Below are 23,670 nucleotides of genomic sequence, written 5' to 3' on the forward strand. Positions count from 1 at the left end.
ACTGTCTGCCACCACAAAGTCCTCACCCCAACGTCCAACCTGCTATCTGGTTTTCCCTGTCACAACCCTCAGACAGAGCTAGCTGTAACATACCAGCTATATCTCACCTAAATCTACAGTTTAGACTAGATTTATCCTATTCTTCATTGGTAAGACTGAGCCCTCTTTTCCCTATCACGTCCCTTTTTAGTTATTTTTAAAACTATTATACTGTCTCCCTTCACTCTTGTTTTTTCTAGCCAGATCATGCCAAAATTTCTTAACTTCTCTTTATAGGTATAATTTTTCAACAATTTGGTATTCTTGTTGCTGTCAGCTGAACTCTTTCCAACATACCAAAGTAATTTTCAAACCTGATGCCCACAGCTGAGCTAAACCTTGCAAATGAAGCTTGCACAGGACTGTCAAGTAGAGTAATTACCTTGCTTGTCCCTGTGTATAATCCATTATCAAAACTTGTACAATACTAGGTGCTTAATGAGAATGACTTGTTTTTAATTCATGGTTAGACTGTGGCATATGTGTAGCACAGAAGACCTATGGTTTGCCTTTGGTTAAGTAAACTTTTAAAAGCTGAAGAGGTAGTAGTAATACTTCCCTGTGAAAAGTAACGAAGGTGTTGGAAACGTGGGCCCTGATTAAACATCACAGTCTGCTTCAGCAGTGTCAAGAAATTAAGCTAGTCAAGGAATATGCAGTCAACCAGTAAGCAAGAACCAGGCCAAAGGTCTTTTTTGTATTTAGCATAAATTTTCAAATAATTTTAATCCTACATTTTTTGTCTCAATTTCTTTGCAAGGCATGTCAAACAGTAATAAAACAATTAGATCTTTAGCTCTTCCCCTCAATGATTTTCTTTTTTTCTATTTCTACTCTCATCTGTTGCCTCCCATGAAGCCTCCTACATGTCTAACACTTAATCTCTACATTAATTTCACCTCCTAACACTATGCAATATTACATATAGAGTCTTCAGTGAAAAACATTGAAAAGGGAAGGAAAGCACAGTTGATGGAGTGGAAGAAAGATCACTGTAATTTTCTGTAAACTTTCAGCAAAATGAAAACATTCTTTAATATTTCAGAATTGGGCAGGAGGGATAATTGAAGAAAAAAGTGTTACTTTCTTTTACTTGCACTTGTTTTTATTCAGAAAAGTAGCTTTTTCATGCTTCTCTAGTGGGGAGAAAAGCTAAGAAATACCTAAACAAACAAACAAAACACAGACGTTAAAAAAAATCTTATGTTTTCATTAGAGAAAAACTCAACCCACAAATTTTAACACTAGAAACTGAGAACCTGTTATTTCTTCAACTTTCAAGTAGTATTAAAAAGAAAATAAAAAGTTTTCCTCATGCACACCTTTTCCCTTCCAAAAGGCAAAAACCCCCAAACCAAACAAAACACAGAGGAAAGGCCTATTTAATTTGAAGCTGGCAAATTAAGCAATTAAAAAGCACCAACCAGAAACCAAAGGTTACAAAATTTCAGTATTTCTGAAGAGAGATTGATTTAGATTTTCTGGGAGTTGGTAGAAATTTAAAATGTAAAAATAAAAAAAAGAAAGCTAATAATAATTTGGTGGTGACAGAGAACAACCACCTGCAGGCTTTTGTTATTTCACAGAATAGCTTCCCGTGAAATGGAACTACTGAAGAATTACTGGAGTTTTATCTTACCCCTCTGATTCCTACATTGCAAATCAAAGCTGAGGACTACCATCTATGTTGCCTTTAAAATCAAAATGTTCTTATAAAAATACAATTTAATTAGCAGGCTCAGCTCTACTGATCTTGACATCCATGACATGTCTATCATTGCAGACACCAGTGGAAAACTCAACTGGCCACCTTAGAGACTGTCCTATTGCTTTTTGTGATTTATAGTAAGCAAAGGTTAATTGTTATCCTTTGTATTTCCCAAGAGAGACCAAAGAAATGCAGAGTTCAGGTGTCTGTAAACACAGAAGTGTTTGGAAACCTATGGCAAAGGTGGTTATTTTTCTAGCCTTTCGTGTCCTGTAGTTCTCAGTGCTGTCCTTCTGACAACATCCCCTGAAGTATTCATAAAATTATTTCACAGGATGATGGAGTGTCACAAAGGCTAATTGACTTGTGCTGCTGCAATGATCCATGGTTGTATACGTACAGACAGCATTGTTTCCAGCAAAAGGTACACACATGTCTGCAACTGGAAACTGCAATTTGAATTCATAACCTTTAGTTCCCAAAATTCAGGTCTTTGTTCAGAGAGTTAAAAGAGCAGCTATAGTCACATAAAAATACTGCTGTTCATGAGCATGTTTACCCTGTTGAAGTAAAGAGTAGTAGTGCATGTTCACTTCGGCCAAAGTGACATATTTCCTGGGAAAATCTGCTGGAAAAATGCCATGGTTCCTTTATGGTATTTTGGGTGTCTGTGCCAGGCTACTACTGAACAGCAGATACTGGATTCACACTGAGCTAACTGACTCAGTACTTTTTGTCTCTCTTGGTTCCTGGTCTTTGCCTTGCATGTCCTACTCTTTTTCCCCTTGTGTTTCGTCTGGCTTGTCTGCTAGCCCGAAATACAGTTTACAAGTATATTAAAGCTTTTTAAATTTAAGTACAAGGTGCAATACTCACAGTACCTACTGATACTCACTTAATAAAGAGAACATGTTCATAATTGTTGTAACGTATCAGGCCCTAGTAATTTCTGAGCTTTCTGTGTAATGTAATACTCCAGTCTAAGCAGATCCTTTAGGATTTAAATATGTATTTAGAAGGATTTTAAATGCTTATACTTTTAAATTACATAATTAGGGATGTGGAGGATGTGTTCGCAAAAACTTTCTGAAGGATTATATTAACATACTCCCTGTTGAGGCACGATAGCCTAACCTACCACAGCACCTGAATAAGAAAACCCCTGTTAGTTACAGAAGCGATCCTGGTTACCTTCAGTAACTTTTTGGAAATGAGAAAAGCTATTTATACAGGACAAAAAAAGGTAAGAAGTGTTTCAAGTGTCCTTTAAAGAGCTGTTGAAAGCATTTACTCTGGTTTTAGCACACCTATTCTATGGTTGTGGGGAAAACAGGATTACCATAAAAACACCTTAGAGGACTAAACAGCTGATGATGAGGATACAGAACTCCACCCCAGGAACAAAGAAGAGACATTGTGTGTGTGTGTGTATACATTCGCTCATTTCAACTCATTTTCACCTGTGTGCACAGCCCAAGACTCACACTTGAAAACAAGATGTTCCCCTTTGTCTCCAGACACAGAAATACCTGCTTTTAGGGACCTGAACGACATCTGTTCTGACATGACACAAGGTAAAAATGCTACAGCCAGTGCAAGAGAAGTGATGCTATTTCTTTCGTGCTTTCCTCAATAAGGAAGTTGGGGACTTAGTGGAAAAGAGGGTGATTTAATGTGTCTTTCTGATGTGCACAGCCAAACCCGAACACAGTTTATGACACTGTAGCATGAGACACAGATGTCAGAAAAGAAACATGAATCCACATCTTACTAACACTGCTGATATAGCAGACTTTTGCAAGGCTAGTGCTGGACAAAAGAAAGAACAAAATGAGAAAGGTAAAAATCAGCACAAATACAGTCCATCTTTTCGATGTAAAAAATGGACTGTATACTCATTTTTATATTTTTGCAAGCACAGAACAGCTACAGTTCTTTTAAAAGCACCAAAGGAATCAAATTCCTTCAGTGTTATTATTCCTATTTTTAATAAAAATGCCACAGTGTGAAGTGCACATATCTTAGCTTTGCTTTTTCACAGTGTAAGTGCAGAGTGGCAATCATGGATTTAAATTGTGCTTACTAGCTTTTACTGCCTTTCATTTCTATATAACCCAAAGCGTTTTATACATCAGAAGGGTCAGTAAGACCAGCAACTCTGCAACTGTCAGTGTGAAGCTGCCTGTAGTGACACTAAGCTGCTCAGGAGAGGAAGCACAAATGCCATAGCCAACTGATACTGAAATTTATGAAGACAGAGTTTAATTGCCTAAAAAGGCTAGAGAAGGGATAGGACTACTACTCTTTCAATGAACCTTTTCTGCCCAAAATGACACCTCTAACAGCACAACCCACTTGATAGCTAAAGGAGGTGATCCTGCCCCTCTACTCTGCTCTCGTGAGACCTCACTTGGAGTATTGTGTACAGTTCTGGTGTCCTCAACATAAAAAGGAATGGAACTGTTGGAACAAGTCCAGAGGAGGGCCACGAGAATGATCAGGGGACTGGAGCACCTCCTGTATGAAGATCGGCTGAGAAAGTTGGGGCTGTTCAGCCTGGAGAAGGCAAGGCTGCGTGGAGACCTCATAGCAGCCTTCCAGTATCTGAAGGGGGCCTATAGGGATGCTGGGGACGGACTCTTCATTAGGGACTGTAGTGGTAGGACAAGGGGTAATGGGTTAAAACTTAAACAGGGGAAGTTTAGATTGGATATAAGGAGGAAATTCTTTCCTGTTAGGGTGGTGAGGCACTGGAATAGGTTGCCCAGGGAAGTTGTGAACGGTCCATCCCTGGCAGTGTTCAAGGCCAGGTTGGACAGAGCCTTGGGTGATATGGTTTAGAGTGAGGTGTCCCTGCCCATGGCAGGGGGTTGAAACTTGATGATCTTCAGGTCCTTTCCAACCCTAACTATTCTATGATTCTCTGACTGCCACGTACTTTCTAACTCCTTTTATTTCCTGTTGCACATGTATGTGTTGTGATGATATACCATTCAAATACAACCTTTTTCCAGCTTAATGAAGTCCATCATGGCCACAGCACCAAGATGGTACCAGATCATATAATACAACTTTGGTTCTTCTTTCTTCAAATAAAGGACAAAAGGCTCTGCTTCCAGCTAATACCAAATACTGTGTTACTTACCAGATCAATTATTGTACTGAGCTATTTTCTGAATGCAATGCCTATCCCCATTGCATAGTGATTTTGGCTCTTGACTGTTGTTTACAAATACTGATACTAAAGCACTGTGTAGCTCTTCTATAACCACTGGGAAGTGTATCTAAATACCAACATAAAGGATGTGACAAAACAAAGTTAGAAATGGGGAGATAGAGTAGGGGGAAAAAATGGCAAAAAGGAAAAAAAAAATCAATTTTAATAATAGCTTGACAATTACAATTAAATAATCCAAAGCTCAAGCTGAGCATTTTTGTTCCGCGCTGCATGAATGATGTTTGTACTTTGAAACCTTTAAAATATTTAAGCAGAGAAGAAATGAAATGAACTGCAACCGGTTAAGGTCATCCATTTAGGACAAAATTGATAAAATATTAAAACAAAAGAAATAAATTTTCAAACAGAGATACTAAGGCTTCATAGAGATGTATTATTCAAAGCAGAGGAACATGTGTGACCTCTAGGCTATTACATAATGGAGAAAGGATACGACAGTTCAAATGAGCAGGAACTATAGGCAGCAGAGACAAAGAGAGAAGATGGATTAACTATTCCGTAAACCAGTACTTTGCTTCCAGGGTACTGAGACTGGACCCCCCTGTTAAAGCATTACATTCTCAGAAACAGCTCTTGGACCCCACTGTTATATTGGGCTTAAAAACCTTTAGGAACATCATGGATTATAACTACAGATTGATTTTGTGTCTAGCTGAGCTTGTTTGTTCTCAGAGGCTGGTATTTAAAGCAGGGGTGGTCCTGGGCTGCTGCATTTCAGTGCCTTGGCTTCTTCCAAATCATGACTTTGTCCTTACATGTCTTTTGTAGAATGGCCTGCAGTCAGGATGGCACTGGCTGTCCAAGCTGCAATGCATCATTCTTTTCTCTTTCTGTGGTCAGCTTTTCTGGCTGTCAGCCAACTTTCTTGTTCATATCTGCCCTACCAGGGCTTGAAGACATCCAGTTTACACTTTGGACATCATCAAGGAAAGTAGTCATAAACTCTAGCAATAAATTCTCCTTTTTTAATTTAAGGCCAGAGCCAGAATTTATTATATGGGCTTTATTATAGAATGGGGTTTTGCAAGGATGTCAACTCTCTTGTATCTGAGGTACTTGGGACTAAATCTCCCCTAAATGAAGAAGTACCTGTCTGAAATGAAAAGTATCTTTAAATCCCAGTGAAATCTGTGTAAGAGTAGAGACCTTGCTCCTTTGAAAAATTAATTTCCACCTAGCAGAGGGCCGTTGCCTCCAAGCTCAGTGCAACTCCATTGCTCTCCTGTTGGCAAAAGGTATTCAATATTCATACAGCCAGAAATGCTGCACCTAACATAAGGTTTTGAACTGCACATCAGGGGCCAGGCATCAAAAAGTTAGGTAATATAATGCCAAACTTTTTCTTAGACTTAGATTTGCCTCCCTAGAGGATACGCAAAATCATCTAATATACTAGGAAAACAAGTGTCACTGATGGTAATTTGTGATCTTAAGTCCTCTTAATGTTTTTGACCATCTTCCCATTTTTACTCACTTGCAATTACTCCATGTGAAAAATAAATCTTTGCATTTGCAGAGCAAGCATTTATTTCTATCTCTCAAAGCTCCTTCCAAAACTAAGTATAAACATTATTAGCTTGATTTTATAGCTGTCCTAAGTGGAGAGATAGGCACCATTTACAAATGAGGTTCTACCAAGGATGTAGGCATAACTTATGATACTAGTTTTCTGTTCCTGGCACTGCAGCAGGCTTCCCTAGTGACCCTTGGCAAGATGTTCAGTTACCTCACTGGAAAACGAGGATAATGGAATGGGTCTGACCTTTTGGGAATGGTATGAACAGTCCTCATAAGGCTTGCGGAGGATGGAGAATTTCAGTGGAAGAATCAAGGCACAAGTCCTGAGCCTAGCCCTGTACCTCAGGAGCACTTTGGAAGAGAATGGCCACCAGTTATATCCTAGAGGTCTCTTTCGGTTTTCAAAGATATTTTTTAAACATTTTTTTTCTTCTTTTTTTTCCTTTTTTTTTTTTTTTTTCCCCGAGCTCAAAACCAGCAGAACAAAGCCTACCTTTTTTCCCTGGTTTTGTATAAATGATGACACACCTACTTACAAAAATAGCCGCCTTTTCTTAAAAAATCACTGTCCTTGCCCTTTATGCATGTCTTACATTTCAATCAGTAGTGGTGTAATATTCAGGAATACAAAGAAATAGGAAGTCTTAGGAAAAAGACAAAACCAGCAATCTTGAGGCCCTTAATCTGACAATCTATCCCCTCAAATAATGCAGAAGTTTCATATCACGTTTTACTTGTTGATCTATTTTACCCCAGAAAGTGAAAATATGACCGTGTTCCTTTTCCTTACGATTGTCAGATCATAGAATATGAGGAATAACAAGCTGTTCTGCGTATCAAACTGAAAAGAAAGACTGAATTTCTAGTGTGATTGATTAAAAAGCTGTGGCTACAGTTCTAGAAGAATGCTTTTTTCCTTTAAGTCAAAGTGAATTTTTGTTGACACAACTAGGTCTGGCCATATTGATCAAATCAAAGGTCCATGCTACCAGGCACCTTTCCTTCAGCAGAAGCCAATAGAAAATGCCTTAGGAAGGGAAGAAAAAGGGGCAAACATAAGAGTGACACACACTCAGTATACTCCTATAGTTTCTAGTGATCTATGATTCCGGGATTTTTTTTCAGTAGAGTTAGTATCTGCACATTTTTTCCTCTCATGAAGTTGTCTGATTACATTTTAAATATTAAAAAAAAAAGTGAGAGTCACAAAATACTGTAGCAGTGAGTACCACAGTTTAATGACAGATTATGCAAAAAAACCCTATCATGATCTTTCTATATTTCAGCTAAATATCATATGCTGGTATTCCTCTTCCTGCTAAATCCAGCAGAAAAATTCCATCAATATTGGGGTGTGGGAGATTGGTCTCAGAACTACCTACTACTACTATAAAAGCAATAAATATGTTTTAATTGAAGCTGGTCTGTCTTCCTCAAAAATCTGATTTAAGGGATTTATATGGCAAGACTGCAGAAGCAGTGAGCTACTCTTTTCAAGTAATGGAGGAAATAAAGAGAATGAAATAAGGAGAAAATCTCACACTAACTTTACTGAACTTTTGCAGAAACAATCTGCTCTGCTTTCAGTGCAGACACAGAAATGTTGTAGCCAACATAATTTAAAAAACTGAGATAAGTATGTTTGTTATGGGAGGGGATAATAGAGCTTTCTATTAATGGAAAGCAGTCCGGCTGCAGCCTGAACTGTCGTGTCTTCCCTCCCCATAATCATGGCATTAATTACTTCATAGGTCAAATTATGTTTCTGTTTGAAAGAGTTTGGCCACCTACGTGAATCAGGGCATGCATATTTAGATCTACTGTATCCTCTAGCATGGGCTTTTATTCTTGTGTGATGCATGCGGGCTGCTAATTTCGCTTTTTGCTGAAGATGGCCCTCTTTTTTTTTCCTCCTGTACAATGGCAGTCTGGTTCCGAAATATATAGAGCAAGCACGTATTAACTGAATCGGAGGGCAACTATAGTATCTCCTTTGGCCATATGGACAGGATTTTTCTTTAAAATAAAAAGGCCAAAAAGTGACTGGAACAATGCCCAAAGGGGAGAATAAAGACAGACATTGAAAGGTGAGCTCACTAGATTTATAATAGCAGGGGACACTATCATCCTTCCCAGCCAGCTACCCAGTTAGCGGTAATGCCTATATCACAAGAAAGGCCCAGGAGATTCTTCGTTAGAAAATAATGGATACAGCTATTAATAAACTGGGGAAGCTGCAGCAATCCACTTCAGATATTGGTAATAAATTTTATTCTCCAGATATGAGATTACATAATCCAGGCAGGCAATCAGAAAAGCACTGGGGTTTTTTTTCCTGTGTGTATTAGTGCTATTTAGAGGAGCTGCTCAGAAAAATTTTAAGGAATTAGAGTGCTTCTGTCCAAAAAGAACCAAAGAGCCAAAGCCAAGGGCTTTGAACAAAAATACTGCTCATCGTTTAAGCATATGAAGAACCTGGATAAGACTCAGGGCTCACAAAGAAGTTGCTGCTGCTTGTATTAACCAGATCCCACTGTTTGTGGGAACAGCTTGTGAAATGATTTTGAACATATCAGAAGACATACAGAAAACATTAACGTACTGTAACACATAGCAGGGCTTGTTCAGTCAATGAAAGCCCTTTCACAGTGGGCATTAGTATCACCTCTACAAGAGCCAGTAGTGACCCTGCAGTTTACCCGCCAAAAACTATATGAAGACAAGCAGTCTTGGCTTCAGAAAGTTTTAGAGGATTAGCTTATCTCCATGTGCAAACAGAGGTAGGAATCTTGTTGCTCGAAACTTTAAATAAGAAGCACAATGGGAAGACAGGAAATAAGCCTGAAAATCCCAAGATTGCTAACCCTAAACACATCAAAAATACCACAAGCTTGTTTAAAGAATTACTGTACTTCAGAGCCCTGTGATATTTCAGTCTCCTGGCTTGTCTGCTGGTGTTGAGATAAATGAATTCAATGTTTTGACATTCTTCTCAGTCACAGAGGTTAGGCATTTATTTGTTTGTATAATGATAGCAAATACCCTCGTATTACCACAGCTATGGGAGCTGAGAGTTGTAGAAGCCCTTAAAAATCATGACCTTGCAATAAGGTTGTGAGTGTTGCCATGAGTGAACTCCAAAGACATTTCTGAAGCTTGTATAAGCTCTCTCCCTTCTGACTTGTGACTGAGCATATAGTACAAGAAATCCCACTGAAGCCAACAGAAGTTAAAATCCCCTTTACTTGAGGTGCTTGGTGCTTTGCAGGATCAGAGCATAAGCAAGGCTTATAAATTAATACAATCGGAGTGATTTTTTTCTTTAACTGTACCTTTTTAACTGTGTAGCAATCTTTAACACCACCTTTTAGGAGAAGTCTGACTCTAAGAGGATAAGCATAATACAGCAAATTTGAAAAATTCCCTGACTCCCCGGCACCACACATTCAAGTCTCAGGGTCACGGAACCCTTCACCTTTCTCAGATAGATAAGATGACTACTGCAATATTTAATACAAGATAAGCCACACAAGTATTTGACTTGATTTGACCTCTCAGACAGCTTACAGACCCAAGAGCTTGTGTAACCTGAACCTCTGCAAGGAAATGGATATTTCTGCATTCTCCTGCAACTCCAAGAAGTGGCATCTTTGGAAACATGAAATACAAAACGTGCTAAAAGCTGTTAGACAGCAGTACTCCTGAACACATTTCTTTAGCTGTATCTGCTACTGTCAGTGGCCAAAGCTTATATTCACCCAGGTACACTACCAGGCTGAGCTCCAGCCATCTGTACAACTACAAAGCTCCATTCCAGAAGTAGCAGCACATCAGAGGTAAATGGCAGGTACACCAGACAGCTCTACTAGACCAGATCAAGGGCTACCTCACCCAGTTCCCTGTCCTCAGCAGTGGCCAAAGGCAGATGCCTAGAAAGCAGAGTAATAACAGAGCTAATTGGTCCTTGTTATTGGCACGCTGTTGTCAGAGACTGCTTGGGCCTCTGACAGTTTATGATACAGCCTTCCCATGAGCCATGGGTGTTTTCTGCCTGTTTAACAACCATGTCCTCACTCCTCTGAGCTTTTGCCACTCACCAAACCTGTGCAAAACAGCACCACAGAGCTTGCCTAGGTATTACATGAAGAATTGCCCCCTCCTCTGTGCTCTCACCTGCCACATGCAGCCCTCCTTTGATACTAGCTCATGTACCAAAATGGCGAACAATCAACCCTTACTCTCTCCTTGTGCCAGTCATGGCTTTATAGACAGCTGATAGCTGATACATGCCCTCTCTACCACCCCTTTTCCAGACCAAAATGTCTTGATGGCTGTTGTTTACCACTGGCTGTCTCTGATGGTTCTTGGGGGCCTTCTCTGGCAGGAGGTGGCACTACAGGACACTTAGGGTGCTGGCACACTGCTGACTGAGGCAGCGACCTGCTGGTGTTGGCTGGTTATCCCCCAGCTGCCATGGTGGCCAGGCAACCCCTGTGCTGGTGGCAGGAGCCCCCCATGACACCCCTTCCCACAGCAACTAGGAACCAGCCAGAACAGATCCACCTCAGCAGCCAGGACTGTGCAGGGCAGGCCTCCCTCCCAGCAGCCGATCAGGGTGGCTTGCAGCAGACGGAGGCCAATCACAGCTGCAGGAGGCAGCTGCCCCAGTTAGTGGGAAGTGTTGGGGGACATAGGGGCTGTGGGTGGTCAAGGAGGTGGTGGCAGGATGGCTGCCCAGCACCAGCTGGTGGGTTGCTGGGAGAAGCCAAAGTGAGAGCTGTCAACCAGGAAGCCAGCATAAGCCTTGGGTGGGAAGAAAAGAGGCATGCCATGAGCAGTCAGTATGGACAGACCACAGGCTGGCTGCCTGCTGCCTTGGAAAGTCACGGGCTGTGCACCTGCAAGGTACTGGTAAGGTAACAAGGATCATAGTTCTTGTTCAGAAACTGTTTTGCATCTCCCACTTGTATTACATCAGCTTCACCCATGACACTTCATTTTCTAACAATTACTCGTGTAATTTGCCTTGTATTTGTTTTTCATTTGCTACTCAACAATGAGCTGATACTTTCATTAACGATGCACTATAAACTGAAGATCCTGCTCCTAAGTGACAGTGGGCAGCTCAGAAACAATTATTTTGTATGGAAAGTCTAGATGGGTTTATAGAGGTACATCACTCTATTTGCGTGTAACTTGGTGGTAAGGCAAACACCATTCCTGCTTGGTCAGACAGATATACAAGCATAAAGTTACTTTCTTCATTAGAAAACACGACCAGAGAAGAAAGATAGCTGAGAATATCCATCTCACACAATAGTCCTGATGGTATTTTGAGTAAAACACAAGCTCTGATCCCCCAGAGAAGTTGGTCAGGAGAAGACAGCAAGATGCAGGGGGGCAGCAAGGACAGCCACAGGCCTGGCCATGCTCCACTGACTCTCCCATTCTCCCTTAATTGGCTGCCCAGGAGTCCTTAGATTTTCATACAGCTTCTGTACAAGTGTTTCTACTCACATGAAATACATACAGATTCCGAGTACATTAACCCTGTCTTCCCATGTGACAAGGTTTCTAGTAGTGGCTACTGTCACAAAAGAAAGCAATCAGTGCCTGAAGAGAGGTACTTACAGCTTGCCTGCCAGCTTAGTTCAGGCTACAGTACTTCTGATGTACCAGCAGATGCTGTCATTCGTATTATTGTGTCATCCAAATCTGCTCTGAAAAAGGTTCTTACCTGTTGGTAAGGACATAAGTGGCTCATCTACAGCTGAGGCTCTGGTAGTGCTACATGTAGAATAGCAATAGTAGAAAATTTGCCAGTGCAGACAATTTAAAACAGCCAGAGAAATAATCAACCAAATATCAATCAGCTTTTGCAAAGCATTCCTATTTCAGAAGCAGTAATTCCTTACAAAAGTATTTCCATTTCTTCTTTTGTGCTTCAGGGTGCACTCCAATTGCCTCTGAAACTCCAGGACAAAGATTCTTGTCTTAATCTGAGCGCTGTCTAAATAGCAATGGTATTTTGAAATTGCCTGTAAATTGTCAGAAACTTGGGGATTGCCCCCCCTTTCTGCTGTGGTATCAACAGAAACTATAGACGACAACAATTCAAACTGCATAGTTGGAACTGAGATTCTCATGCTAACAACAAAGATATGCGTATTGTTTAGAATGATTTATGAGAGCTTCCGGAGAAGCCAGGACCACTTTAAACCACTTTGACTAATAAGAAAAAAATCACTACTAAATAATTTTAGGAAAAATACTGGATGTAAATCAATTAAGAATTTTGATATGTTCTTAACGCTATACTTACCTGATAAAAAAACCTTAAAAATCTTCCATTTCCACTATTATTGCATTTGTTTATACAAATAAATAAATCCCTGTTCCAACTCAGTTTATTCGATTCACAAGCTTGTAAAGTGTTTAAACTCATCAATGGCATAAACGAGTGGTTCCCAAGTTGTGATGCATGCACAAGTAGTTGTGTTTAAGCTACTTCTGGGTGGTATATGGTATAAAGTTGCCACTGCCAATGGATGGACCCTCTAAGACTGTGGTCTCCAAAGTAGGATGCACACAAGACCACCCATGCGGGTGCAGAAAGAAATAGTTTTTGTGTGCCATTAATAAATATTTTAAAAAATGTTATTTCATCTATTTTATCTTTTGCTTATCCTTTTTCTTATTTCTATTTTGTGTATGTTTTATAATGTACATAATGTATTAGCACATGTATATAATTCATAAATACATGATTATACATATACTGGGAGTACATGCTCGTAATTTTTTTCTGATAGGGGCACACGATCCAAAAATTTTGGAGACCATCTTTTTAAGGATCAGTCTCTAAAATGACCAAAGTGGGTCCCATGATTTGACAATTCTCCCCACAGAAACTGGCAAATGTTTCTTGGGACTTCATGCAAAGACCACTGAAATAAACAGAAGCCTTTCCAGAAACTTCACGTGGGTTTGGGTCAGGCCCATAAGAATTACAGCAGCAGAGGTAAGAGTAGGTATCTGGCATTCCTGAACCCTGTTCATAGAGTCCTGCCGACATTGCACTACATAATGTATTTTATAGATGGAGAGGAAGGAAAAAGTGGTTATATGTAATTCTGCATAGCAAGAGTAATTTTATGATGAATACGTAGATAAATATAAAAATGAAGTATTGATATAGGGCAAGATACACGTTTGTTGGATCACAGTAAAGGGCATAATTAGCAAAGCATAAATTTAGCTGTCAGCTATGTACTTTTTCTAGTGTTACACAACAATCATAAAAAGCATAACACTTGACACTGCTATTGTAAAATAACTAATACACAGCCCACAAGTTTTGACAAAAAATTGCATTCTGTCAACCTAAAAATGGATGCCATCTTATTTCTTAGCCCATGAGTTGTCCACTCATGAACACAGCATTGCTTCTAACAAGAGGCACTTTGTGATATGAGACAACAGTCCCTTTCTGTCATGGATTTGGTTTATTGTCGACAGCTATGTTTGGATGGCATTGATCAGCACGAGTTTCTCACTGACCATAGAGCCAGAGATTTAACAGGAGCTGTGCTTATACCTGATGCCAATCACATTGTCCCTCAAGCAGTTCAAAGCTACCTTCTTTTCTCAGATCTGAATGATTAAGAAGGGCACCTGAAACATAGCTATTGCTGCTGCTGCACTCTAGGAGTGTTGCAGTGTAATGACATTTCACATTGTACTGGATGCAAAAAGATGACTGATGCTTCCAGATCATCTTTAATTGAATAAAACACATGGTTATTAATAATATTTAATTATAGAGGATATAATTGAAATTACATTAGCTCTAGAAGAATGTGCAAATATAAAATCAGGGCAACATTTTAGTACTGACTCACTACTCCTCCACTTTTGCTAGTATGATCAATAGGACATTGACTGATGGGTCTGCACTAGACTGTTCTCTAGGTACTGGCACACTTGTGCTATGGCTGCTGCTGTAATTTCAACCTATACACAAGGGAGGGACTCAAATGATTTCAGAGGGTGCAGAGGGGCTCATTCATTAGTCTGGCCTCATGAAAGCTTGCTCTACTGCAAACATGTTACAGGCTACACCTATTTTAACATAATTAAAAGACTGAATAAATCAATGTGCAGCAAGTACCTCCCTTTATATATGCACTAATGATCTTAGTCCTTACAAGAGAGCTTTCCTTAGTGTCAGGTCACAACATCCGGTTGGCCTTTCAGTACTGCAGAGGCAGCAGAAGTTGGTAGCCTGAACAGCCCAGTGGCTATAAGGGCTCTATGGCACCACCAAGCTTTTGTAGCTGTGCCTGCTGCTCAACAGACTTGCTTATTTCCACCCTCCTGGCAGAGCAAGCAGTGCCTCTCTCAGCTGTCCTGCCTTAAAGATCACTGCTATTGTTAGTGTGGTAAAGAGCCCCTGTCACTGCCTCCAAGTGCTTTACAATGCCAACATATTTTCTTAGGGTAAGTCCCATTATGTGCTTTTTATAAAAGGGGAAGCCAAGTCACAAAATGTTTGGGTGGCTTATCCAAGATTCCAAAGCAGCACTGAAGTGGTAATTCATACGTAACCCTTGGGGAAAGCAGCATATTTCACGAAATCATGCTGCACCCCAACCATAAATAATGACACCTGGATTCAGCACTTTCAGATCTTCTAGCTATTCTGTCCCTGACTGATGGCTAATGGAATGAACTGCTTTTATCCCCAAAACCTGAAGAGAAATAGGGTATATTTCAAGCTTATTTTATGAGTGAGCCCATTGTGGAACAGATAACAAGGTTGTGGTTCCCAGGAAACTTTTCATTATAATCTGAAATAGGCAATTTTCTAATGCATATAATATTTTAAAATAGAAACTCCAAGGGAGAAAGACTGGTAAAAGCAGTCTTGCTTTTCACCATGCAAGAAAGGACTAGCAAACTCATATATGCCTGTTCTCAACACCCACCGCCCCCAAAAATGTCTTTGGGCTTGCACTTTAGGTAGGGTGAGGTTGAGGCTTTTGAAGGTAGTCTGTCAGACAGAGACAGGGGGACCCCAACGCACAGTGCACTCAGTATCCAGGTTCATACATTGCCTCTTCACCAGCAGCACCCTAATTCTACAGTTCACAGAGGTGAACAAGAAGGGCACAAAGCCTACTGTACACCTCCAGTACACCTCCATAAGGTTTATGTTTATATGAATGTGGTTTCTATTATTGGTTTATAGTCTGTAGCATGTCAACAGGAGATAAAAAGGAAAGATGGCTGAGGAATTAAATTATCTATATTGCTGAGCAAGCCTATTTCAGTCCACCTGAAATAGGTGGACTTAAATTTGCCACCTGACATGGTAAGGTAGAAAAGGTTATGTTACTCTTCAGCTCAAAATGCACCTGTCTAAGAAGCCCTAACATCCCTCATTAAAAGGGATAGTGCATGACCTAGCATTGAGGTTAATACTAATACGTTCCCCTGGAGCCATGACTGTGGTCCTCATTACCATTATACTCTGGATGTTGTTCTAAACACTGGCACCCTAATTGATAAACAGACTCGGCCAGTTTCAGACCTCAGAGACAAGCGGCTAGAACTGGAGATAGCTATCCCTTGAAACGGACAAGGAGAGAAAATGTCTATTTTTTCTGCATTAGGTGTCTGCAGAACTTTAATCAATCTTCATGTGATCCCCATAGTTCACAGATAGAGCTACAGTGCTTGAAGGAAATAGGTTATCTTTTCCCACTGTGAGCTGCTATTTCTGAGAAGCATTTGATGCGAGCCTGAACTAACCATGCAATCTGAATTTGAAAGGACCATTAACCAGGAAAAATTAAGAAAATACATAGAAATGACTGAGCTCGGATGGCCAGTTTTCCAGCTATGACCTTTAATTCTTCATAAAGAGAAGGTGCCTTATAAAATCAAATATTCTCACCAATCTGGTTATTTAAACAGAATGGTGAATGATATTGTACGTGTGGAAAGAATCCAAAACCAGTCTGGGTGAAAGAAAAAAACTGCAGTTATAACCCAGCCTTTTTTAAAGAAAAATTAATATTTAAAGCACATGGTATATTATTTCATCAATCTTACACAGTGCAACTAGTCTAAATATGTAATTGTACCAGCCATATATATAAAAAAACTGTGAATAAAATCTATTTTTTTTAAATCTATCAGAATACTCAACATATATATATATGTATGCAAGATATATCTATCTATATATATGTTTAGAGACAGAGTGTAACCATGCAAACGAGGTCTTAAGCAACTTGTAAGCTGCCACATTAAGTTACTTATACAAGACTAAACCATCAAAAACTCAGCTCAGGCTTTATTTCAGAGGTGTATAGATTCCAAATGGGTTCCTTCATATCAAACTGCCTGAATAAGGTACACATATCCTCACTGACAACTTTCAATACAATATGCGCTTGCTGGCACTAAATGTTTGCCTGAATCATGGCCAGAGCACACAGATGAGTTGAAATTCATGTACCACATATCAATGAACTAGTGCTTACATTCACAGGCAAAGAAAATTTTCTTTACAGAAGTGTCATTCCCCTACACTATCTAAATTTTGTGAAATGAACAGATTTGTTACCCATCTGAGGGTACAATCCTCATTCTCTGAAAGGAATCACGTTACTGCTGAATACGTGAAGAATGTTACTACCTTCTGAGTAAAAAAGACGTTAACAACAACAAAACAAGTCACTTATCAGGTACAGGTTTAAACCCAAGGCTTTTTAAAGCAGGAAGTTTTGAGTTCCTAGTCCAATACGTATTTATTAAAATTGTATTATCATAGCACCTAATGCCCCAGGTCACTGGCCATCCCACTCTTACACTTGGCTTTGTATAAGCATGCATTGAAGCAAAGCGCATTCCCCAGGTAGTTTACAGTTCAGTTATAAACAAAGATACAAGAGGCACACAGCATGGAAAGCACTAATAAACAATAAGATTGGTTAATGTAATGCAATAGATTGAAAAATGTTGCTTTGATGTGGCTCTTCTTCCACAGTTTGGCCTTCAAACAGTCGTTAAAAATAGCTAAAATACCTGAATTTCTTTCCTAATAATACTTTCCCAGGTGACCATATGCCACAGGGATGCTACACAATCACTAATGGGAAAAATACCAAAGATCATAAGGGGAATGAGTCATGAAGCAGTGAGACATGTTCTAAAAATATTTACAAATCCTTAGTTAGGAAGAAAAGGGGATGTTGCAAATAACACTTCTTGGGCAACAGGATTCTTTGTGTGGATAAATGGCATATGTGACTTAACAAATAGCAAGCTTTTCATTTGAGACTAATTTTCAAAGTGCTTATGAATATCTCTCTCCTGAATTTCTTCCTCAATTTTTGCTTAAACTATCATGAGTCTTACATGTGGAAAAAGAACAAGCTTAATCGGGGCAACTGTAAGCCTTTCATCAATTCAATTATCCGTTAAAGGACTAACTCATTGAACTTAGCCATGAAATGTTAGAGTTGCAGGGCTGCTCCTGTCTATCAGCTCGTGTCCCTGAATTCTTTGTACCCTTAGGGATGTTTAATCTTTTGAGAAATGTGACAGTCTGCCTTTTGAGACTGCCCTCGGCACAGCTCCATTACCAATATATTGACAGATATAAGGCAGCATGGAAAGTGAAGCAGTTCACACCTTGTGTCTGTCAAGCTGCTTTCGTCTTCAGACACAGGATCTTTAAAAACTACTCCAGGACTTTTCAAACCATTAACTTACATTAACAGCATCTGATTTTTACCTTTTTCCAGGGATCCATGGATCTATAGCAGTATTACCTCATACTTAATTTCCCAGCATCTTTACTTTTTGGAAAATAGAATATATTATCGTATCTCCAAGCATACAGAGGGCTTATCTTTGAAATGTTCCTTTGCTGTCAGAAGAACAGGCTCAGAATGGGGAGAAGGATTCACTGATACTGCCAGTATTTCTGACATTTGCGACTGAAATGTGAGTTGATTATTTCTATATGTAAACTTGAATTTGCAGTTTCTCTTCCCTCCATTTTGAAGAGCGATGAAGAGAGACAGTCGTTTCAGAGGAAATTAAAACCAAACATGTCACTTCTAACAACATACTCATTTATAAAAATTAAATTCAAAACAATGCAGGACTAGCCGTGGAATATTACAGACATCTTCATGAGGTCAACCATCATTTCTGATTTTGCAGGACACACAGATATGCAGCTGTACTGATATCAACACTTCTTTTGGGGGATAACACTATACAAATTGGCCAACACTGGGATTTTCTCCTTGGTTTGCCTTATGTGAATATTATTGTTCTAGTGGCCTCGTACCTCACCTAGGAAACATGATGGTTCAGATCCTGCTGAAGAGCATTTTCTCTTAAAATAAAGACTTCTGTAAAGATAGTAGAAAACAACAAAATTACTTTTTATGTTGTTCTTTTTGTCCCTTAGTTCCTTTAAGATGTTCCTTTAAGATGTTTGTTCCTTTAACATAAAAATGCTAAAATACCAAAAGACATGATATTCAAAGTTAATTTTCTTGAATTTCAGTTTTGAGGAAGTGAATCTCTTGAGAGGGAGGGAGGGAGGGAGGGAGATAGACTGACAGACAGACAGACACCCACATACTCTAATTTCCTGTCTTTAACCAAAGTCACCAGCCTAATGCTAACACAAGATATTTACTGGACCTTATGATTTCTTGCCATTTTATGGCATTTTCATCTTATGTTCTTGCATACAAGGTTTAAGAATGGTACAGCTCCAGAATTACATTATAAAATTTTTTAGTCAGTAGTTGGAAGCACATTTAAGAAGGGACTTCAGAAATGCACATTGTACATCAGCCTTTAAAATCACTGGCAATATTTCCTAGTCAAAGTAGTAAATACTTGGTCTAATGTAGAATGAAAGACCCAGGGTTTGGTACTGAGTTGCTGTCCTTTCTATCAGTGAAGTAATCATGTGTCCAGCTAATGCTAGACTATGTTGCTGTCAATATCACTTTCAAGTTATTAGGTCCAATCAATGCTGGATAAAAGGAAAAATGGTGGTCAACAGGCAATCTAGCTTTTAGTTTATCACTCCCTTGAGGATTTTCATTATCCTTTCTTTTTCTGTTCTCAAGGTTAGCTCTAGCTAGACTATTTCTAGCTTCAACTTCCTGGAGATAATGCACATCCACAATAGCCTTGCTCCTCCAACATCAGTGTGCCCTTCCACCTGAGTAAGCAGAGTCTTGTCTTTTTTCTATTCTTTGTGACCTTTTCTTGGGTTAAAAGGTCACTCCTGAAGCAGACAGGTTTCACTTCTTATGGTGATTGCAGTGCAGAAAGCAGGCTTCTACCTTGTTAGAAGTGACATCACTGTACATTAAAGACATCATATCTCCTTTCATATTAAAATGCCTGTCAGTTCTGCTGCTCGCAGGCTGTAAATCTGCCACAGTATCCTGTGCTTGGGAGCTTTCATTATGAAAATATGGAAGATAAGCAATCTGCTTTGCTGTCAAAAGGAGAAAGTAGTCTGATAGTAATGAGGTTACTTTAAAAATAAACACACGATTTCTTAAACATGGATTATTTAATGTGGGGCAATTTTTAATAGTGATCCCTTTTTTCCAATTCCTAAAAAAAAATTAAAAAAATAAAAGAAATCAAGCTTAAATAACAGTATGAGTAAAGCATGAACAGACAGTCCTATAGAATTTATTAATGCATAGATTTTGCACTTGCTCATGCAGTAAATCATTAGGTTTTCCCTTTGACTTTGGCCATCCAGCCTTGAGGGAAATAACATAAGAGAATTTAACTTGGTTTTCATCCTTATATAGATGAAAATACATATAGATACAGAAAGGCTTTGTATGTTCTGCAAGAAAGTGATAACATTCAGCTCTTAATGCATATGACTAGAAAATATAGACAGTAGAAAAATACCTCCTAAACAGCAGAGAAAATAATAAATAATTACTGATAATTTTCTCATCATAATATCATTATGTTATTATATAATTATATTATGATATGTATTAATATATATAATCTCTCAGCATAATGGCATCCTTAGGATATTGACAATACCTTGTTATTATATAAAGTTTTCATCCATTGATCTGAAAGTACTTTAGATATGTAATTCTCCTTGTTTAACAGGAGGGAAACTGAGACACAGAGAGGTGAGATTACCTGTCTTAACATTGACAGCAGCTCAGCAACAGAAGCGAGAACAGATCCTGCATCTTCAGACTGGCCTATCCAACACTTGACTTGCTTATTTCAAAGTGGAAATTTGCATCATTTATTGGTGTACCCCTGAACTGTTCACACAGATGTGATTAGTTGTTCATTAATGGGCTAAAATTACCACAGGTATTTATTATTTAAAAGTTAATAAATCTCTAACCATTTTGTGCAAAATCCCTATTTCCCTGCTATTCCCCATTTCCATTAGAATTTCCTTGAACTGAGGAAACTTCAGCATAGTATGTGTATTTCAAATTTCACCTTCCAAATGACATACTCCATTGTTGATACTCTGAATGAGGAGCTAAAATGAGTAGCTCAAGAGTTATTTATGGACGATGAAGCCTTTCACCTCCAAGGCATTGATTTTGATGTCTGAACCCTACATCCATATATATATATATATATATATATATATATAGGCTGTGCTGTGTGCATTATGTGAAATCAATTGGTAGTGTCAGTGTCATAAAAAAGGAAAAAAAACCAAAACAAAATTATTTGGATGAGGAAGGCAAATGCATAAGAAAAATATAGTAGCTGTGAAGATAACATGGTTGGGATATGGTCTGATGAGGCGAGACCAGAGGATTCCACATATGTCATGGAGGAAACCACAGCATGTGTCACTCAGTGGAGCTGGACATGAAATGAAACAAGAAAACAAAGAAAAGAAATTAATGGTGTGAGCACAGCTTGTTTCTTCACCTTCCAGCTTCTCCTGACTATGGAGGGGATTTTCTTCCTGTTCTTTTGTGGAACGAAGTCCTCTGTTTATGTAGAGCAGAGCAGAGTGAAGTAATGAGAGCTGTAGTTCTTTAATGATCCAAGTCATAAGGATTTATAACCCATTTTACAGCAATGTTGCCAACACCCTCCTAGCCACAGAAGCCTGCAAGGACTACTGATCAGGCTTTTGTATCATCTTTCTTCTCAGAAGAGCCTTTTGAACCTTTTCAGTTTCACAGTCACAAGTCTTGTCTATACTGTGTGCTTTCTTAGCATTCTCCGCTGTTTTTAGCACCCATGCAGGTCCACTGGCAGCAGCAAGGGTGCAATTTTTGATGACAGGTGGTCTGGATTGCTACAGGCCCTTTACGCTACTGCCCTCTAAATCTACTAGGTAGGATTAGATGAGTAAGAAAACATAGGTGTTGGTTTTGCCCTAAAGCTCCTACAATTCTCAGGACTAGTGGAGCTGCACTGATAGCACTGATAGCACAGATGGCAGTTTTGCCTGAAAGCCAAAGAACAGACCATGGAAGAGTGAGTCAGTTGCCCTGCATCATTCCCCTTTCCTAGAAGATAATATTCATCCATACGTCTTACCACAGATCTGGAACAGTTAGTAGATAACCTTCAATATTGTTTTATATAATTTTCCCAGCAATATATTTTTTCTTGTAAAAGTAGTCAGAACTAAAGTATATAGGAATATTTTCTTGCATGTGTGAACACCATGAAATCAGATCTGAACATCACGTTTGAGGTTATACTATCTTTGAAACTTTTATATCAGTCACAGGCCCTGGTGACTGGATCACAGGCAGTGATGCTATACTGACAGATCTATATTTATAGATAGCATTTTTATTTTGGCTAGAGTATCCATTGGAATTATAATAAAGTTAAAAAGAGAGCTGTATGATATACTGTTAAAATTAACTTTTCACTTAATATGAAACTTTATGATTTTGTTCTATTCCTAACAAAACTGTTATACACATATATACAGCTTCAAGTCCTCCCTTTTGATTTTACATATTTTTATTGCTATGTTACGAAATAATCACATTCCGGTTTGTTCCCTTAACCTCAGAAATAATTGTTCTGTAGTAAATGGCCAAGAACTGGGGCCATTGGAAAACAGCAGCTCACAAATGCTCTTCAAGTGACCTAACATTGACATTAAATCACATTTTATTTCTAAAGAAACTAGCGTCTCCAGTTAGTAAAGGCACAGAAAGAACAGAGTGATTATGCCACAATCTCCAGTATTTTAAATACTTAATTGTTTCACTTCCTGGATTAACAGTAAGTTAAATATTTATATTTTAAATTACTGAAGCAAGAAATATTTGAGATTTCATACATGTATCTTCCCTATGTTCCCTCCACTTAAAAATATTTTATACTAATAAAACCAACTTCTTCCATCTAATCAAATTTCTGTTAATTGAATGCAGGAACTGAGCCACTGAGGATGCAATTCACCCAAGGTCACCCTGGAAGCCTCTGGCAGAGGCATATGGGAACCCAGGTATTCCAAGTTACAATGAACACCATCATTTTTGCCCATTTCCAGTATCCTGACAACAGTAATGGGTATCAGCAGAGTAAACACTGACTTTATAGCCTTCACATATGCCTTACAGTCTGGCTAATATCCAGGAAGGTGCTCCTCACATAGGCAAACTCAGCTATCTGCATACTGTACAAATATACAATAGCAAAAAACCCTAAAGGTTTGCAAGCCCAGAGCTTGAAACCTTGATCTCTTTTTTCATGTCTTCATTTCCCAGTATTTTTTCTTAGTATATGTCAGCAAAAGCTCTGAATTTCACAGTTATCTACACTTATTTTTTATGTAATGTTGTGGTCTGTGTCAATAAAACTCAATTTTGCTACTATTACAACTACTACTTAGATAGTGCTAGCTGCTGCACACAATGAAGTAGCACTGCTGGGTTCAGGCTTATGTCTTACAATTTTTCCAGGACTAAAATGTATGGATAGAAAAAAACCTACTCAATTTATTTTAGGCTTGATCCCTAATCCGCTTCTGGCTGAAATCCATGGAAAGGTTCTTGAGATCTTTCTGAGGAGAGGAAAACACAAATTTTCCCTGTAAATGAAATATCTGTGGAGGGTCAGATAAATG

The 23,670-nt window shown here is 38.9% G+C and overlaps 1 long non-coding RNA gene across 3 annotated transcripts; it reads left to right on the forward strand.

Annotated features, from left to right (window-relative positions):
• The first annotated feature begins 11,249 nt into the window (after nucleotides 1-11,249).
• LOC133212544 (uncharacterized) lies at nucleotides 11,250-23,428 on the forward strand. Of its 3 annotated transcripts, none has more exons than XR_009725515.1 (4): nucleotides 11,250-11,419; nucleotides 18,320-18,521; nucleotides 20,700-20,915; nucleotides 22,976-23,428. It is a non-coding gene; the product is annotated as an uncharacterized LOC133212544 (long non-coding RNA). The 3 variants fall into 3 exon arrangements; XR_009725516.1 differs by having other exon boundaries at nucleotides 11,250-11,414; XR_009725517.1 differs by having other exon boundaries at nucleotides 11,250-11,408.
• The last annotated feature ends 242 nt before the right edge of the window (nucleotides 23,429-23,670 follow it).

This window comes from Neopsephotus bourkii, unplaced genomic scaffold (assembly GCF_033783945.1).
Source record: "Neopsephotus bourkii isolate Nb327-2 ecotype Australia unplaced genomic scaffold, CSIRO-AGI_Nbou_v1 NB_718, whole genome shotgun sequence".
Lineage (NCBI taxonomy): Eukaryota > Metazoa > Chordata > Aves > Psittaciformes > Psittacidae > Neopsephotus > Neopsephotus bourkii.